Below are 19,841 nucleotides of genomic sequence, written 5' to 3'. Positions count from 1 at the left end.
CTGTCACTCTTTTTCCAATTCTGACTTAGTATGAATTTGTTCTTACAGCTTGTTCTCATATAGCCAAGGATTCTTCAACTTTCCTGCTCTTAGTAATTGCCAGGACTTATCTGTTTTGCCTGCTAGTGTGTGTGTGTATTTATTGGCCATGTAATTCTGCCTTGCCATATCTTTTTTCTGTTCTTTATTTGGTCTTTCTTGTGGGCCAGTTTGGACTCTCCACTGTTCAGGAAGCCTTCATGGTATACTAACTTTAGTGCATCTTCTTCACTGCTCTTCAGATATTCTTCCAATGCTTTTTTATTTCTTTGTCAACTGTCTTGTGTACTTGCAACATTCCATGCCCACCTATGTTCCTTGGTAAGTAGAGTACATCAGTGTTGCTCAGTGGATAAAGGGCATAATTCATTGTCATTATTTTTCTAGTTTTCATATCCAGAGCTTTTAAGTCTGCTCGAGTACATTCCATTATTCCAGCTATGTATCTAATGACTGGAATACCCATATGTTAATTGCACTGATTGTATTTCTACCAGTGAATTTGGACTTTTTAAGATATTTTTCATATGATGTATTTACTTCTAATCTTCTTATTGACTTCAGTGTGCTTGATGTTATAAACTTGAAGAATGCCTGAGTATTTGTAGTGATCTTCTTCATCTAGACCAGGAGTGTCAAACTGCTGGCCCCTGGGCCAGATGTATCTGTTAAAACCACACCCACCCCATTGCCAGCAATGGAAAAAAATTCGCAATACGTCATGACACATCACATGACATTGCTAGTTTGACACCCCTGATCTAGACCCTGATGTTATTTCCATAGGGCCTCTTGATTCCTTTAGTTTTCACTATTTTCCCCTTGTTGATGGTAAGGGGGGAACATTTGTCCAATCAAAATTCTATTTCAATATCTTGATTGTATATATGGACAGTATTGAGCAGTGATTCTATTTGAGATGATGTTTTTCCATACAGCTTCAGATCATCCATGAAAAGGAAATGAATAGCCTAGCAGATGTTTTTGATATTTGATAGCCCTGGCTTGACTTGTTCAATATTATTGTGGAAGAATCAATGCAATGATGAACAGTAGTCTTGATAGGGAGTCTCCTGGAAAGATTGATCTATTGAGATTAACCTATCCCAATTATCACTATAGACCAGCAATTGTTACTTCTATTATGCAGTTGATCTTTGCACAAAGCTTCTGATGTTTCTACTTACTGTATTCTTTTGCACACAGCTTCTGATCGATCTCAGCATCCTTGTCATGCTACAATTTTCATTTGGATGTTGCTTTGTATATCACTGTTGTTGGTATTTAAAACATTGGAAAGCCTGTGTTGTCATAAATAAATGGAAGGAGCTAAGACAAGCAGAAAAATGAGATATCCAGACCTGGAAGGATTCCAGGAATCAAGGATAAGTAGATGGGGGGAAAGTTCAACACCTAGGCAGGAAATATTTTCTTCTTCCTATAACAAAAACTACAAAGCTGGCTTTTTCCTAGTTACCGTATACTATTGCTTTTTCAGGTTCATTAACCAGGAGTGTCTTTCCTACTATTTCAAATGGATGTATCTCTCAGTACTCTGTGGTGCTTCTGTGACTGAATTGGGATGATTGGTGTGCAACAAAAGTTTTCACTGAGGCAAGAACTGAAAAAGAAGGGCAACTTGTGATCCCCATAAAGGTAGTCCTCAACTTACAACAATTCATTTAGTGCCCATTCAAAGTTACAACAGCACTGAAAAAAGGTACTTATGACTGTTTTTCAAGCTTATGACAGTTGCAGCATCTCCATGGTCACATGTTCAAAGTTTGGATCCTTGGCAACAGGTTTATATTTATGATGGTTGCAGTGTCCCAGGGTCATGTGAGTACCTTTTACAACCTACTCACAAGCAAAGTCAATGCGGAAGCCAGATTCACTCGACGACCATGTTACTAACTTAACAACTGCAATGGCAAGACAGGTCGTAAAAAGGGGCAAAACTCACTTAACAAATATTTCACTTAGCAACATAAATTTTGGGCTCAATTGTGGTCGTACGTTGAGGACTGCTTGTATGCATTCTCCTGAGATAGGGCAGGGCTGAGCAATTGTTTCTCACACTTTCTCAGCTGTAACATTTTAATAATCCAAATAACAGTCCTTTTGAGGCCAGATACTGTTACTATCTTTGTGGTCCTTGTGTTTAACAGATTGCAGCTTCTTTTAAGGCCAGCCAATGGACTAGGATCTTCGGGTATTTCATGCTAATGCTTTGCACCACTTTAGAATCTTCTCTGCACCTGATGATACTCACAATGTCAAATATTTTAGAGAATGGTTTGTTTTCTTATTGTATTCTGTTTATTAACAGAAAATATGATCCTTTTCTTGGAATTTCTGTGACTATACATACTGTATGGGCAATCTGTTCTCCAATTTGTAGAAACTTCTGCTTCATTCTACTTTTGGCTCCAAGATTCAAGCTATCCCATAGAGATTAGCATCCTGTTGAACTTGTAACTTCCAATAGATGGAAGTGTAAAACTTAGTTATCTCTTACCACCATCATTCAGCTGCCTAGAAACATAAAGTGTTAGTGTCAATTATTGGGGAAAGCCTGGTTCTAAATTGCTTATGAACTTAAATTTCCATCTTAACTACTTTTTTTGGTTGTTAATGCAACAGAGAAATGACAGCAAAGGATCTCAATGTTTTTGCTAACTTTTTTTTTTACAAATCACCTGATTGCACACCTACACATATTCTGAAATATAGAGAAAGGAGAAATTCAATTGCAGTTTATTTTATAATGGGATTTTTTTTCCAGTCAGAGATAGGTCTTTGTATTCTGTCATTGGTCAGGGTTGGTGGTGATGGGGAGATAAACACTGTTCAGGATGTTGTACATTCTCTGCATTTTGAGATTGGCAGATGGAAATACAATTATGTCTGGTTTCAAGCTGTTGTATGTGGGATTGGGGTGAAATGCTGCTGAAGCAGAAGTGCCCTTAGAAGAAATTAATTTATTATAAGAAGATGCATGCTATGGTATAATAGATTCCAATTTTTTATTCTTTTTCCAAGGAGTACTAGCTAATGCACTTTCCTCGTAAGACCTCTGTAAAACACTCCTATTATATTTTTTATAAATTATTGACAGGGAAACATGCTGGATTCAGTAGCAAAAAAGATGCTTCAGAGTGTGGGGTTGCATACATCATGTTTCGATTTCTGGGAATGGAGTTAAGAGATGATCTGACATGGGGAGCAAACACCAAAGTTGTGATGAAGAGAGCACAGCAGAGGTTATACTTCTTGAGAATTCTCAGGAAGCATAATCTCTCAAAGGACCTGTTGTTGGCATTCTACCACTGTACCATAGAGAGCGTGTTAACCTATGGTCTGTGTGTGTGGTTTGGGAGTTGTACAGTCAGGGAAAAAACAATGCTGTCCAGGGTCGTAAAGACTGCGGAGAGAATAACTGCGTGTACTCTTCCTACTTTAGATCAAATCTATGCCTCCAGGTGTTATAAGAAAGCTGTGGAGATTGTGCAGGATTGCAAGCACCACGGAAATGATCTCTTTCAGCTTCTGCCTTCTAGAAGGAGGTATAGGGTCATAAAGACCAGGACCAGCCACTTGAGAAATAGTTTTTATCCAAAAGCGGTTTTGGCTTTGAATGCAGTAGAATGCAGTTTCTGAGAGAACTTCTGTATTTAGTTTTTAGCGTGTTAGAGTGTTTTTAGGGGTTAAATGTGTATATGTGGGGTGGATGGTATGTTGATATGTATTTTATTGTTTTTGTTGGGTTTTGTGGGGTTGATGTGGATCTTTCAATTTCGTTGTTCTGTATGGGACAATGACAATAAAGATTGTCGTATTGTATCTGCAACTCCTTAAGACAAAGGTGTCTTTTCCTGGGATTCTGCTGTGACAGAGCACATGCTTTGCAATATATTTTTGCCTGCACATCTAAAGCACTTCATAGCCCTAAAATTATTGCTTAATCACAATACTTCCATCCTGATTTTGCCAACATCTTTAAACAAATATGCCTATATATATATATGTATTTGTCATTTTAGTAATTGCTGATGGATCACTAGACAAAACCAGTGATGACATTGGGAGTGAAGAGGATTTATATGAAGATTTCCGAAGTTCAAGTCATCGTTATGGCCACCCAGGTGGTGGAGGAGAACAACTTGCTATCAATGAGGTACTGCAGCTCTTAGTAACTAAGGCAAATAAAATACATTTCATGTTGTGCATTTTCTAGAAACTCATTTATCTCATGGCAGGACTTAAAATTGCAGCTTAAAAGTATAGACTGATATCCTTATGAAACTGAAAACATATTTAAACATCCCTATCATTAACACTTCAAAAAGAAAATACTTAGTAACAATGCTTAAAACACCTCTCAGGAGAGATGGGTTCCACAATGCCAAAGCAATAAATGTCTAAACCTACCAGTGAGCCCATGTCACCAATTATAAAGCAGTCCTTTTAATAATGAAGTATCACCCATAAGTTCAAAGGAGTCAAGGGCCACATTTGGCATCCTTATCTTCTGAAGAATTGCAGGAACATATCTCATAATTGGTGGAAGTGACATAAACATTTTTTTATTTGATCTGTTTTTTAATTTTTTGGAAGAATCGAGTGAAAGACCACTAGGAGTCAAATTGCTACCATGTAAAGTAGGCAATAGATAACTTTTCAGGAAAGGACATTTTATATTCTATCTGACTCATCTTGCTGGGAGGAGTTTGAAAAAAAAATCTCAGTTTATTCTTGGATTGGCATGCAGAGGAAAGTCAGTCCTTAAGACAATATGAATAACAATAACAACAATAATAATAAAGTTGGAAGGGACCTTGGAAGTCATCTAGTCCAACCCCCTGCTCAGGCAGGAAACACTATACCATTTCAGACAAATGGCTGTCCAGTCTCTTCTTAAAAACTTCCAGTGTTGGAGCATTCACAGCTTCTGGAGGCAGGTTGTTCCACTGATTAATTGTTCTAACTGACAGGAATTTTCTCCTTAGTTCTAGGTTGCTTCTCTTTTTGGTTAGTTTCCATCCATTGCTTCTTGTCCTGCCTTCAGATGCTTTGGAGAATAGCTTGACTCCCTCTTCTTTGTGGTAGCCCCTGAGATATTGGAACACTGCTATCATGTCACCTCTCGTCCTTCTCTTCATTAGACTAAACACAACCAATTCCAGCAACCGTTCCTTATATGTTTTAGCCTCCAGTCACCTGATCATCTTTCCTGCTCTTCTCTGTACTCTTTCTAGAGTCTCAACATCTTTTTTGCATCATGGTGATCAAAACTGGATGCAGTATTCCAAGTGTGGCCTTACCAAGGAATTGTAAAGTGGTATTAACACTTCATGTGATCTTGATTCCATCCCTCTGTTAATGCAACTTAGCACTGTGTTGGCTTTTTTGGCAGCTGCAGCACACTGCTGGCTCATATTTAAGTAATTGTCCACCAGGACTCCAATAGTTGCTACTATTGAGCAAGGCACCACCTATACTATACCTGTATGTTTGGTTTTTCTTGCCTAAATGTAGAACATTACTTTTTTCACCATTGAATTTCATTTTGTTAGATAGTGCCCAATGTTCAAGTCTGTCCAGATCTTCCTGTATCTTAAGCCTGTCTTCTGGAGTGTTGGCTATTCCTGCCAGCTTGGTGTCATCTGCAAATTTGATGGGTTCCCCATCTATTACCTCATGAAGATGTTGAAGAGCACTTGGCCCAGAACAGAGCCCTGAGTCAATCAGTAAACCTAGCAATTTGCTGACCTAAAATTATTGCTTCATGATCATCATCTCCAATTAATAGCCTATTTTGAATTAACTGATTGGTCTGTAGTAAGTATGATGTAATCTAGTAGATGCACAGTAAAGGGTTCTAAACATTTTGATATTTATCTGATGCAAGATTTACTTCAAAAATGGTGCTAAGATGCTTAGCTCTTCCATGAATGAATCTAAGTTGTGTGTGTGTGTATATATATATATATATATATATATATATATATGTGTGTGTGTGTGTGTGTAAATTACTAACAAATATAGGAATTGTCCGGTGTGACTACTGCCTGTTCGATAGCCTTCAAGATAGGCTGAAAACAGGAAATAAAGATTTGCCCCATGTTTGGGGCCTAGCAAGGTAATCTAAAGAGTTAACATTTGAAACATATATATATATATATATATATATATATATATATATATATATATATATATATATATATATATATATATATATGTTTTCGTAGATTCTCGCGGGTGTCTGTATGTGTAGATCTAGAGTCGGGTTTCTTCCCACCTTCCTTTCATCTTCAGAAAGTTGTGGCGACATTTCGACGAAATCCCATCCGTCATCATCAGGCCGGAGTGTTCCTCCTGCTGCTTCCACGCATTGCTCCTGGAAGCAGCAGGAGGAACACTCCGGCCTGATGATGACGGATGGGATTTCGTCGAAACGTCGCCACAACTTTCTGAAGATGAAAGGAACGCGGGAAGAAACCCGAGACTCTAGATCTACATATATATATTTTGTTTGTTCCTGTTTGTTCCTCTTTTTTAAACTGCCAGAGGGGGTGTGTTCTGTGGAGGTGTGCTCTGATTGGGTAGGGGACCAAGTGTGTTCTGATTGGGTGGGAGTGTGTTTTGAATGGTGGGTGTGTTCTGATTGGGTGGGGGGGTGTTCTGAGTGGATGGGCTGGTCTCAGCTGCCAGCTCCAGACCTGAGCTGGTGAGTTGTGCTGCTTTTGTTCGGCTTCGTGTTTGTGGTGGTGCCATGTTTTTATAGTGGGTGTCAGTTTGCTTATTGTGTGGTTTGGAGGGGTTTAAAGTGGCTGATGTTGCAGCTGTAGTTAGGTTTCTGTTTTGTGGTTGTGTGTCTTTATCGTTGTGGGTTCGGATTTGCTTTTTGAATGGTTGTGTGGTGGTGATGTCATGTGATGTTATCATGAGTTTGGGTCTGGTATCATTCTTGGTGGTTGGGCCAAAATTGAACATTTTAACAACAGAATAATCAGAGAAGCCATTGAGATAGAAAAACGCCCCCACAGCATGAATAAACGAGATGATACCTCTCGTCTACCAGCCATTTGGAAACCCGCCTTGATTGACAGACGAGGCCCAACCACCAAGAATGGAACCTTGACACTTTTATTATATTGCACTATTACTAGACTGTAGAAGGTTGGCAGTTTGGCGGGTCGAATCCCGAGTGCCGTGTAGCAGAGTGAGCGCCTGTTACTCGTCCCAGCTTCTGCCAACCTAGCAGTTCGAAAGCACGTAAAAATGCAAGTAGAAAAATAGGGACCACTACGGTGGGAAGGTAACAGCGTTCTGTGCGCCTTTGGTGTCTAGTCATGCCAGCCACATGACCACGGAGACGTCCTCGGACAAGCGCTGGCTCTTCAGCTTTGAAACGGAGATGAGCACTGGCCCCTAGAGTCGGAAACGACTAGCACACATGTGCGGGGGAACCTTTACCTTTTTTATATATATATATACACACAGTATATATATATACACAGTATATACGTATATATATATATATATATATATATATATATATATATATATATATATATGTGTGTGTGTGTGTGTGTGTGTGTGTGTGTGTGTGTGTGTGAGAGAGAGAGAGAGAGAGAGAGAGAGAGAGAGAGAGAGAGAGAGAGAGAGAGAGAGAGATGGATTAAATCATTCTTGCTTCATATAAAAGGAAAATAACAGAAATTCTTGTGATATTATCTAGAGATTTTATGAGCAAAAGCTATATTCCTCTGATTTAATCACTACACCATATTGGTTCTCCAAATACATAATACCAAAATATCAAGCTAAGCTACCAAAATAATATTTGTCTTGTTATAGATAATACATACATAAAATCACACTATTTGCAATTAAAAGATTAGAATAAAAGCATTGTATTCAGAAACATCACACAATTAATTAAGGAGCCAAAGTAAATGTCGATTCAAATGTCAATTCATGACATCTCTTCACTTCAAAATAATCATTTTCTTTTGCCTGCAAAATCCTCTTCATTGTTATTGACAAAGGTCTCTTAATTCAGTCTGAACTTTTAGCAAATGTAATAAAATCTTTCCAAGCTTGATAAAAGGGACACTAATCCTAATATCTTGCATATTGCCTAATGTACCGTTGAGTTATTCCTATGAAATGGTTTCTAATAATATGAAGTACCAAATGTCTGAAATTTGCAATACTGGTTTCCTTCCATTTCTTGATGCAGTGACCTTGTGTATTTTTTTTCTTCCAAAGATTTTGACAGACATAACTCTCATATTGCTGGTACAGAGAGAGTAAACAAATCTTATTTATTTCTCTGAAATCTGATTTTCATCATTGGACATGATTATTATATATTTTTTTAAAAATTAGAGACTACCTTGTTTTGTTCCTTATTATGCATCATTACAGAATAATAATAATTTTAACAGGTTCAAAGCAAATCACAACATTAAAATAATTAATATCCCTTTTCCTGGCAATGTCCACAGAACAACCTTGACAGATCATCTAAATATTGAACAGGTGAGTACTGTTTATCTTCATGTGGGATCTGCTTCTATATTCACCACTCAGTTACCAGCAGCACATGATAAACCTATCATACAAGTCTTGGTACTTTATAAACAAGTATCTTCAACATAAAGAGGAAAATTGGTGTTATTTTTTAAAAATGGTTCATCTGAGAGAAAGGTAAGGTTCTTTCCACACTAGCATTTTATAATGTCCTCTAGAGCAGGGCTTTTCAATCTTTTCACCCATTGTATCACTTTTAGGATAAGACAATATCCGAGTACCACCAGTCCCCCAGCAAGGTGTCAAAAACTTGACCCCAAAAAAAGGAAAAAAATGATAAAATACAGGTAGTCCTCGACTTACAACAATTCACTTAGTGACTGTTTGAAGTTACAAGGGCACTGAAAAAAGTGACTTATGACCATTTTTCACACTTAGGACTATTGCAGCATCCCCAGGGTTATGTGATTTACATTTGGATGCTTGGAAACTGATTCATACTTATGACATTCTGTGTCCCAGAGTCATGTGATCAACTTTTTGACAAGCGAAGTCAATGGCTGGGGGGGGCAGCTCATCATCCAGGTTGCAGGGTGCCTGTGTGTGTGGAATCCATGGGTCTCTGGTAGAGGGGGGTGGGACTGGCGTGGGTGCCTTCCTTCCCTCCCTTTCTCCCATTGTCCCTACATTTCTCTCCACATATTCAAGGTGCTCCAGGTGAACATGGAACTCCACTGATGGAAAGGGGGCGGGTCCCCAATGCTCCCACCCTCCGAGGTGAAGGGAAGCAGGGTGTCTGTGATGAGGAGACCAAAGTGAGGCGGTGGCGGGAGGAAGCTTGATGTAAGTAAAGATCACCTTCAGGCAGGCAGAGCTGAGACTGGCTTGCGCTGAGAGCCGCTGCCAACCTCTCACCTTCCCGGCTGACAGGCGGGCTGGTTGGGCGGTCCAACCTGCTGCAGCCTTCCCGGGACCCCGGCTGCAGGGACCAGTGTCTCATACCTCTGCTTTCCTGAACATGGCATGCCGGGGCAGGCATGCACCCTGTCCCGGGCAAAGCCCACTCTCTGCAGGACCGTGTCGGCCAGCTGGCAGACACACTTCCCCCACAACCCCCTCCTCCACTCCCTCCAGGAAGGCGCGGTGGTCCCACCTCGCCATGGTCACTCCTTCAGCCCTGGGGAGTGTCCTCTGGGAGGAAATAAAGTCGCGCCCATGCACCGGCCTTGCTGCGTCAACCCCGTGCACCCAGGAGGCACTTTGGAGAACAGCTTACTTGTAAAGTAAGAAGAGTGGGGGAAGGGCAACATGAGAAGAAGTCAATCAGGTTGCTGAACAACGAGTCCCTGGGGAGGGCGGGGCCTCACTCTGCACCTGCGCTCTTGGCGCACCCTCAGTAGGGTTTCTGCAGGCCGCTGCCAAGCAGCATGTTTTCTGCAAGCAAGTGAGCTGGGAAAAAGCGGAGCAGGGGTGGAAGTGGGGGTAGGGAGGAAGGCGACGCCGGGTACCACCAGCCAGGTGCTCGCGTACCACCAGTGGTACGCATACCACTGGTTGAAAAGCCCTGCTCTAGAGTTATTAAATCACGATGGTTACTTGAATACCCAGTGCATCAAACCAATCAAGCCCAATTAAACTTATTCTCTGGCCCTCCACCACAATTACATCTAGGAGGCCCGAAAACCCTTTGAACCTGACAGCCAAAGTGGCCTTGCCTTTGATGGCTACCTGGGAATTTTGGAAGTCAGTTAAAATGATGTTGGACAGCCTAAGGTTGGCCCACCTCTTGCTGCGGTTGCACACGAACTGGAAAGTCTCAAGTGAAATAATGGATACTCCTGAACCAGTGTCCAGTTCCATCCTGAAAGGAACGCCTTGCAGCTCGACTTGAAGCCAAAGTTTTGGTTTAAGTGGGCGGCAAGCTCCCATGTGGCAGACAATCCTGCAACTGGAGCAGAACCCTATTCTATGCTGTCCCAGTGCCCTGGTACCTCTCCTGTATGGCTCATCCAGTTGTTGGTCCTTGTGATGACCTCTACAGACAGCTGCAATGTGGCTGGATTTCCCATAGGCCTGACATGTGGCTGTCCGGAATCGACAGTCCGCTTATTGGTGGCGGCCGCCACAGCCCAAAAATTGAAGGAAGGGAACTGCCTTGTAAGGGGGCTTCAGTTCCTTGTTGTGGTGCCATTGGATCTTGTCAACTATGTGGTTGGAGTCAATGTCTTCTTGATGTTTGGCTTCAGTTGAAAATGGTCGCTGAGCCATTTCTTCAGGTCCGCATAAGTAATGGACTCCAGCTGTGCCAGTGCGACTAAGTTCTCTGTGATGTCGAATGTTGCAGGCCCACAGACACAGAAACGTGTTGTAGCCTTCAGGCCATCTTCGGTGATTTGGTTTACATGGAGGTAGTTCTCTACTCTTGAAATGTAGGATGACCATCTTTCCGGGTGTGTGACATTGAATTCCTCAAGCTTTCCGACCTTTGACATGGTTAGACATCTTCGCGGCTCGTGTCTCGCATTGCCTCGTGCTGCTTCTTCTTCATAGGCCCTGGAACTGGTCCACAGGGCGGGGTGGTCTCTAGTGTGGCTTGCTAAGCAGATCAAGGGGGGGGGGGAACGTGGTTCCTGCCAAGCTCTGTGCTGGCCTCACCCCTAGTGACTTCAAGCTCTTTCAAAGAAGCATCATCCCATCCTCATCGCCAGTGTTGTATAGCCAGTTCTTTGCAGGCAATAAGCGAGATGGAAGGTTGCAAACAGGAACATGCTTTATTTAGGGAAACAGAAACAGAACTTAAACAGAGGCTGCTGTGCAGCTACTTATATGGTTGGCCACTAAGGAACCCATTCCTGCCCCAAATCATCCAATGATCTTCTTGGAGACATGAAGTCTGGCTTAGTCAGTGACTGTTACACAGACACACCATTGAGCAACCTTAAGCAGCATTCAAACAGACATGTGAAACAGTTCAAGTAAAAATCCCAATACATTACACCATTGGCCAAAGAATTTTGACTTGCAGGGTCCAGGAGGAGAGCCTTTTCTGGTGTGACCCTGCCTTCAGAAATATTCGCCCATTGGAGGTGAGATCTTCCCCCATACTCATGGCCTTCTGGTGGCCCAACGGGCCTACTGATAGGATAGAGAAGAGGTGGGCGGTAAAAGGTAAAGGTAAAGGTTCCCCCGCACATGTGTGCTAGTCGTTTCCAAATCTAGGGGCTGGTGCTCATCTCTGTTTCAAAGCTGAAGAGCCAGCACTTGTCCAAGGACGTCTCCATGGTCATGTGGCTGGCATGACTAGACGCCAAAGGTGCACGGAACGCTGTTACCTTCCCACTGTAGTGGTCCCTATTTTTCTACTTGCATTTTTACGTGCTTTTGAACTGCTAGGTTGGCAGAAGCTGGGACGAGTAACAGGCGCTCACTCTGTTACGCGGCACTCAGGATTCGACCCGCCAAACTGCCAACCTTTTGATCGACAAGCTCAGCATCCTAACCCACTGAGCCACCGTGTCCCTTGAGGTGGGCGGTATAGAAATGTAATTAATTAATTAATTAATGGCATGTTAAGGTACCAAAAGCTTCTCCTTGTTTTAGTTGCAATATATTTCAATATATTTCTATCTACATCTGCAGAAAAGCATCTAGTAATTTATGTATATCTAATGTGCGTGTGTATATAGCTATATTGTGAGAATGATATGACATCCATTTCTGCAGCTCTCCTGGAAAGCCTCATGCCCACCCTTTCTCTAGTTGCTAAGGATTGCCTGTATCCTAGCTACAGTGCTTAGCAAATAGCCGACAAGCTCTTTGGGAAGCCAGTCCAACTGCTGAGATCCCTGAGTTCCAGCACACAGAGGCTTCCTGCTACAGGAGCTTCACTCAGCTAATGCAATGAGGCAGCTCTTTTCTGGAAGATAAAATGAAAAGCTGATGATTTGCTGAGATAAAACAAAGATAAGAATTTCTTGGAAAGGGAAGACAGCGTTCCAGCATGTGCATGCATTATGCTTGAAAGTTGATAATAATGGTTGCAGGAAATTGATTAAGTTTTGCTTTCTGAAAGCTGACTCCATTGTTTGTACCCTCCCCCCCTCTTCCTTGGCTTTCCTTCCAGAGACAGTGCTGCTAAGCTGCTAAAATATTGTTTTTCTAGAGCCAGAGCTATTGTCAGCATGGCAAAGGGATCTAATCAGAGCAGGCACCGATGGAGTGCTCTTCACACATTCCTCCGGTGCAATATGAACCCGGACACTCAACGTGTGGTGGTGTTTGTCATTTTGCTTTTTCTCATCATCATTAACGTTGTGCTTATGTTTCTTCTGGCATTTTACTGAGAAGCAGGACTGTATGAGGGCTTCCAAGATTAATCAGCAGATCAGCTCTTCCTTGTCTGATTCTGGTTTGGCATCTCTTCTGTCATAACTGTCTACCTGCGCCTGTCTCCTGTTATTCATCAGCACGTTGTCTCCCAGCTCACCCTGTTCCTCTTGCCTATCCTTCTGCAAGGAAAAAAGACTGCAGCTAGATGGTAAATTGAGCAGGTGCCAATAACTTCTGGATGGATCCCTACATTGCTGAATGCAGAGGTGCTCCCCCTCTTTGGCGAGTGGGCTTTAAAGTGCCCAAAGGCTGGGTCAATGGGTTTTTTAAGGAGCACTTAATTGACGAACTATTACACAAGAAAATGGCTCTTTGTCTGCAACTACTGTAAGAAAACCTCAAACTGCTAGAACCAGGACTGCTTTATAATTGAGACTATTGGGCCTCTGAGAATATATGTGCAGAAATATAAGTAATGCTCAATTAGCTGTAATGGATTAATGATGGATCATTAGAGTACATTAGGAATCTGTGTTTACAACTGACAGCTGCACTGTGGAATGTATGTCTTCAATGGTGATTATCCCATTCTCTTAATTATTTTAGAGCATTTGTGTGTAGAAGGGCATGAACAAAATGACCAGTGGGAACTTTGGACACAAAAGTGATTTCTTTCCCCCTTTTCTCTAGCAAAAAGGCATAATAGCTGAAACAAGCCTTCTATAATATGGAAAAATCATTTTTTAAAAAAATAATGATATATTTTTATTGCCTACTTAGTTCCATTCAGAAATTCAGACACTGATGTATAAGTGTATAGGAGAAAGGTAAGGAAGAGGATTTGGACTTTATCAGCAAAAGCCATTAATTCTTCAACAAATACTTCAAGTTCAAAATAATCCTGCAGTAATGTTAAATGGAAAATATGAATGTGCTACTTGTTATCAAGCCTTTGAATAAATCCTCCAATCTCTAGAAACTCAACAACCCCTTTCTTAGCCTAAAGTTACTAAAAAAACTATGATATCTTCTTGTTTGATCCCATGTTTGCTAATGGAACTACTGTTTTTTTCCTAGGAGTTCAGCACTGATTCTAAAAGAACTGAAATCCAGTGCTAAATGCAATTTTCCCCTGTTTTTTTATAATATAGGCTAGACCTATATTATTCAAGAAGTAGTGAAATAATCAATTACAGATGTGAAGGTAGAGCAGGGGGAACCAGAATTTTATTGGTAGTCATTGCTATTAAAATCTTGAATTATGAAATAAATACAATGTATAAGATAAGGTATTCAGAACAAAACCTTTTCTCCTTCCAGACATTAAACATTGTATGATAAGACTTTACTACAAAAACAAACAAACAAAAAACAAACAAAAACGAACCTATGACAGGTTCTTTGTTGAGGATGAGCAGAACTTTGAAGAAAGTTACAGATCAGAACAAAAAAAAAAAAATCAGGACCCCCGATGTTCTTGCAAGTTGCAGTAGGGGTGGCATAGCAAAAGAAACTGGAAGGGCAAAGGAAGTTGGTTTTATTTTTGAGCACACAATACTAGCTACTAAATACATTTAATTGATACCTTGGCAATAGAAAAAGCAGTCTAGCTTATCTTCCTGCAAAAAATAAATAAATAAATAAAGGACTGTTTCCTTGGATATCTTCACAAAATGTAATTGTGGCTTTATCAAATTGTTAGCTATATTCCATGGATGCCCTAAGGCTCCTAGAGAACAGGCCAATCTGTGGCTTGAAGCTAAATATTCAGAAGTACTATGCTGCTGGAGCTTAGTTTTTGTGGTAGTGTGAGCAAGACCCAGGAGTAAACAGGGCCTCTTTCCTTGCCTTTATGTCCTGCCTGGGGAATCACAAACTGCATGGAGGATATGATTAGGGAGAAACATTTTGCAGGGAATTTTAACTCTGCTGATGAAGGGCCTTAATCTCTGTGGTGTATTCCATTCTATCTGTGAGTATAAATTTGTGAGTATCAAATTTGCAGACGACACCAAACTGACAGGAGTAGCCAACATCCCAGAAGGTAAACTGAGAATCCAAAAAGATCTTGATAAACTTGAACAATGGTCCCTATCCAACAAAATGAGTTTCAATGTGGAGAAAAGCAAAGTCTTACATTTAGGCAGGAAAAACCAAAGGTGCAAAAACAGATTGGGTGAGACCTGGCTTAAAAATAGTAACTGTGAAAGGGACCTTGGCGTCCTAGTGGACGATCACTTGACTATGAGCCAGCAGTGTGTAGTAGTAACCAAAAAAGCAAATACAATCCTGGGTTGTATAAACAGAGGCATAGAATCAAAGTCACATGGAGTATTAGTACCACTTTATTAAACCCTAGTAAGACTACACCTGGAATACTGCAGCCAATTTTGCTCATCACATCACAAAAAAGATATTGAGAGTTTGGAAAAAAATCAGAGAAGAGCAACTAAGATGATCAAAGGCCTGGAGACTAAAGCATAGGAAGAACAGTTACTGGATTTAGGTTTGGCTAGTCCAAAGAAAAGAAGAAATAGCAGTGTTCCAGTATCTGAGGGGTTGCCACAAGGCAGAGGGGGTCACATTATTCACCAAAGCACCAGAGGGAAGGACAAGAAACAATGGTTGGAAACTGATCAAAGAGACAAGCAACCTGGAATTAAGGAGAAACTTCCTGACAGTGAGGACATCAATCAGTGGAACAGCTTACCCCAAGAAATCATGGTCACTCCATCACTGGAGATTTTTAAGAAGAGACTAGACAGTCACCTGTCTTAGATGATATAGGTTCTCCTGTCTGAGCAGGAGGCTAGACTAGAAGACCTCCAAGGTCCCTTCCAGATTCTATTCTATTCTATTCTATTCTATTCTATTCTATTCTATTCTATTCTATTCTATTCTATTCTATTCTATTCTATTCTATTCTATTCTATTCTATTCTATTCTCCCCCTGCCCCCCACCTGGGCTCTAGAACTACTTCAAAGGAAAATCTGGTCTACAACCAAGTGCCATGGGAAACAAAGACTTTCATTAAAATATAAGAAAGGTGGCTGGAAATGAGTGCATCGTTTTGAAATATTTCAAGCTAGTCTGGAGGGATTTGAAGGTAGCAGGGAGACAACTGGAAGAATATAGGTGATCCAGTGGGAAGATGGAAAGTAACCCTGCAAAGAGGAAAGAACCAAGAACTACTGAGGTAGCAGAAAGCAATGGGTGAGAAAAGCTGTAAGGCAACCTGAGGGAACAAAGACAGGTTAGTAAGGGTTTAGTAAAGTAGAGCTACAGAAATGTGATTATAAGAGAACAACAGAGTTGGAAGGGACCTATACCATTTCAGACAAATGGTTGTCCAATCTCTTCTCAAAAATCTCCAGTGTTTTGGAGCAACCACAACTTCTGGAAGCAAATTGCTCTAACTGTCAGGAAATTTCTCCTTATCTCTAGGTTGATTCCTTCCTTGATTAGTTTCCATCCATTGCTTCTTGTCCTGCCTTCAGATGCTTTGGAGAATAGGTTTACCCTTTCTACTTTGTCGCAGCAACTGAGATATTGGAACACTGCTATCATGTGACCCCTAGTCCTTTTTTTCATTAAACTAGACATACCCAATTCTTGCAACCATTCTTTGTTGGACTGTGTTGGCTTTTTGGCAGCTACAGCACATTGCTGGCTCATATTTAAATTATTGTCAACATTGTGGTTGAGAAGAATGTTCTAATATTGTATTTAGAAATAAAATCAAGAGTGCAGCGTTACTCCATCTGCTCAAATATAAGTCAAAATGAATTGTATGGAACTCCTACTACATGAATATAAGATTGCAGCCTACATGTGGTTTTGTCCTGGAATAGTTATAATTTGAAGAACCCTGGTAAAGGTTTTCATACTGTAATTATACAGCTATAAATACATTGCAGATGTGTAGGGGAGACTTTCTATTCCTGGGCTTCTTATAATAAATACTCATAGATAAGCATTGTATCTACTCTTCCCCCGTTGCTCCCATATTCAGTATTCAATTTTGCCCAAAGATATCTATGTACAAATTGCATTTATCTCCAGTTTGGCCATGTAAATCAATCCATGTTCACAGATTTATTTGGTTTATTTTCCATATGTTTGAACAGAGCTTTAGTGCAAATATGTATGTTTGCAGCAAAGTATAAATATCTGCAAGAAAGGAAAATTGTATATTTTCCATAATTAAACTGTTCTCAAGAGCTTCTTATTTAGATTATCCTCTGTACACTTTCCAGTGTGTAAAAGAATACTGAGTCAATTAGTTGCTGATTTTAGTCATTATTTAAGATTAAAATCTATAAAGGGGTATCTATAAAGGGGGCTTCCTGATTTATTCTGCAACCTAAGGGAAGTTTGTTTTGAAATGAACAAATGATGGTGTAAGAAATATTTGAAATGGCTGTTATTGTTAACTAAAGGATTCACAGCATGGCATTAATCATAGGCAGAATGAGAAGCATAAGAAGCATATACAAGATGGTTGTTGACTTAGAACCAATTGTTTAAGGACTATTCAGAGTTACAGTGGACTCAAAAATGTTACTTACAACCTGTCCTCAAAGTTATGACTGCTGTATCACACCCACTGTAATGTAATTACATTTAGGATGCTTGGTAACAGGCTAACATTTATGACTGATTGTTGAGTCCTGCAATCATGCGATCACATTTTGCCATTTTCCAGCAAAAACTGGCCATTTGAATAAGCTTGATTTGGACTTCTGACAATGCTTAACAACTGTGGTGACTGTTGTAAAAATTATCATAAAATTGAATCTGGTCACATAGTGACCAGTCACCTATGACTGCAACAACTTACAACTGAAATTCCAGGTTCAGTTGCGGCTCTATGTCAGGTACCTGTGTGTTGGTACTTTTCATGAGCATACAAAGCTTTGAATAAAGTTCCCTAAAATTATTTTGAAATGCTGGTCTGATTCTGAAAAGCTGTAGATATTCCAGCATTCCCAAATATTCAGCATTTTCTGTTTACATTTTTGTTGTTCGGTCAGTTCTGACTTTTTGGGACACAATAGACATGAGTTCAGAAGGAAACTTTCAGAAACTGCTTCCTTGAATTCTTGTATGCTCATGCTTTTGTCATCACTGGTAATGTCTATCTACCTTATCTCTTCTGTTGGCCTATTTTTTATTGCCTTTGATTTTTCCAGGTCTAGGGGTTTCTCCATTGACTCTTGGTATTATATATTGTGTCCTAAACTTTTAAGCATTGACTTTGTTATTAGCACTTCCAATGAGGAGTTTGGTTTCACTTCATCTAGTATGAAATGATTTGTTCTTTCTACATGCCAAAATATTTTCAACAGGTTTCTCCTGCAGTCTCCATTCATTCAACCTTCTGATGCTCCAACTTGCAAAGCTTTGTGCTACATAGAGAAAAGCTGTGGTCAGTTTATATCATTCACTTAATGTCTTAGTATTTTAATGTTTTTTCTAGATTCCTCATGTTCTTTCTCCCAAGCAGCAGATATATCTTTATTTTATGGCTAGAATTACTATCCCTATACATTTTTTAGCCTAAAAATCGGGACTTTGGAGGAAGAAATTGGGACTTTGGGGGAAGAAATCGTGTACTGAAGACAGGTCTGCTAAAAGCAGAGCTGTCCACTATGGCTGAGTGAAGAGTGGGCAAGCAGACTGGTTCTTCGTAATTCCTCTCTGGACAAAGAGAGGACTTGAGATCACCCATATTGTTCCATACAGTTGCTCCTTGCAAGGAGACCCCAACCTATCTCTGGCATGTTTATTGCTTTGGGGGATAAGGGAATAGCCATCTTTCTCAAACAATGGTTGGCGCCTTTAAGGTTCACGTAGTTCCTTTTCTAATAAATTTTGGAAATTGCTTGTTAACTGCTCTTTAGCTATTAGCAATATTTGGATTGAGAAATCTGGAAAAGACTGGTGAATTTTTTTCCATCTCATTAATCTAGTTTAGACATACACTAAATATTTTATTGCATGTTTACTGGATACCTTGGGACATATTTAAGAAAGACTGATGGTGAATTTCATTATGATGGAATTGTAAAATTACATGGGGAGAAAACATGTACTCCAAGGTTTTGGACTTGTCCTATTATTTGTTGTTATATTTTTAAATTCATTGATAACAACGTTAGAAAGATTGATATCATTTAAATGTGAATATATTTTTGAACTTTATTCCAATGTTTTGGCATTCATATGATGTGAAGAATTATGGATTTGCTGAATAGCAATTATTCTTTGATGTTAGAAAGACAGTATGAACCAGAGGATCACAAACTTTATCCATTTTCTGTTTACTTTTCCTTTTTGTTCATGGAGGCAATAAAAATTGGGAAAAGTATATAGAACATGACTTCTAGGATTCTTTCTAGCCACTTCACTGAGTGGCTATAGGAAGCATCTGTATTTTTCCATTTAGCATTACTCTCTCTGTCTTTCTAATTTTATACTAGGGTTGTACCTATGTTTTTTGTGCTGGTGGCACAATGGTTAGAATGCAGTATTGCAGGATAATTCTACCCACAGTCTGGAATTTGATCCTAATGGGTTCCATCCTTCTGAGGTTGGTAAAGTGCGGACCCACATCCTCTCATGACTATTAAGAAAGGATATTGGGCCAATGAATTGTCCTAAGAATGCAGCATGTTCAGGCCCCATTCATTAGGTATTAATATTTGCTAGGCTATCTCTGTGTATGGGGACATATTAACAGGTTTTGCTGGGAAAGAGACCATTGTTACTTGTTGCTTAAAGTCACTTTGAGAAACATTAATATGGTGTAATTTCAAATACTATAAATAAATGAAATGAAACAAGCATGAGCAGACAGTATTTAGCCTTTAAAATTTATATTAAAAAATTGCAGCTATTCTCATTAGGATGGGAACCAGGAAAGACTTTT

General features: G+C 40.0%; 1 protein-coding gene across 2 annotated transcripts in view; it reads left to right on the top strand.

Annotated features, from left to right (window-relative positions):
• The first annotated feature begins 4,108 nt into the window (after positions 1-4,108).
• The window catches only part of ARHGEF4 (Rho guanine nucleotide exchange factor 4), a 40,396-nt gene continuing 24,663 nt past the window's right edge, over positions 4,109-19,841 (top strand). For both annotated transcript variants that reach the window (XM_083364553.1, XM_083364552.1), the window contains exon 1: positions 4,109-4,216. The gene's annotated coding sequence lies outside the window, so the exon portion shown is untranslated. The remainder of the gene's footprint in view (positions 4,217-19,841) is intronic.

This window comes from Vipera ursinii (assembly GCF_947247035.1).
Source record: "Vipera ursinii genome assembly, chromosome: 5".
NCBI lineage: Eukaryota > Metazoa > Chordata > Lepidosauria > Squamata > Viperidae > Vipera > Vipera ursinii.
The sequence above is the reverse complement of the archived record's forward strand: the minus strand, read 5'-3'. Positions and strand labels throughout refer to the sequence as shown.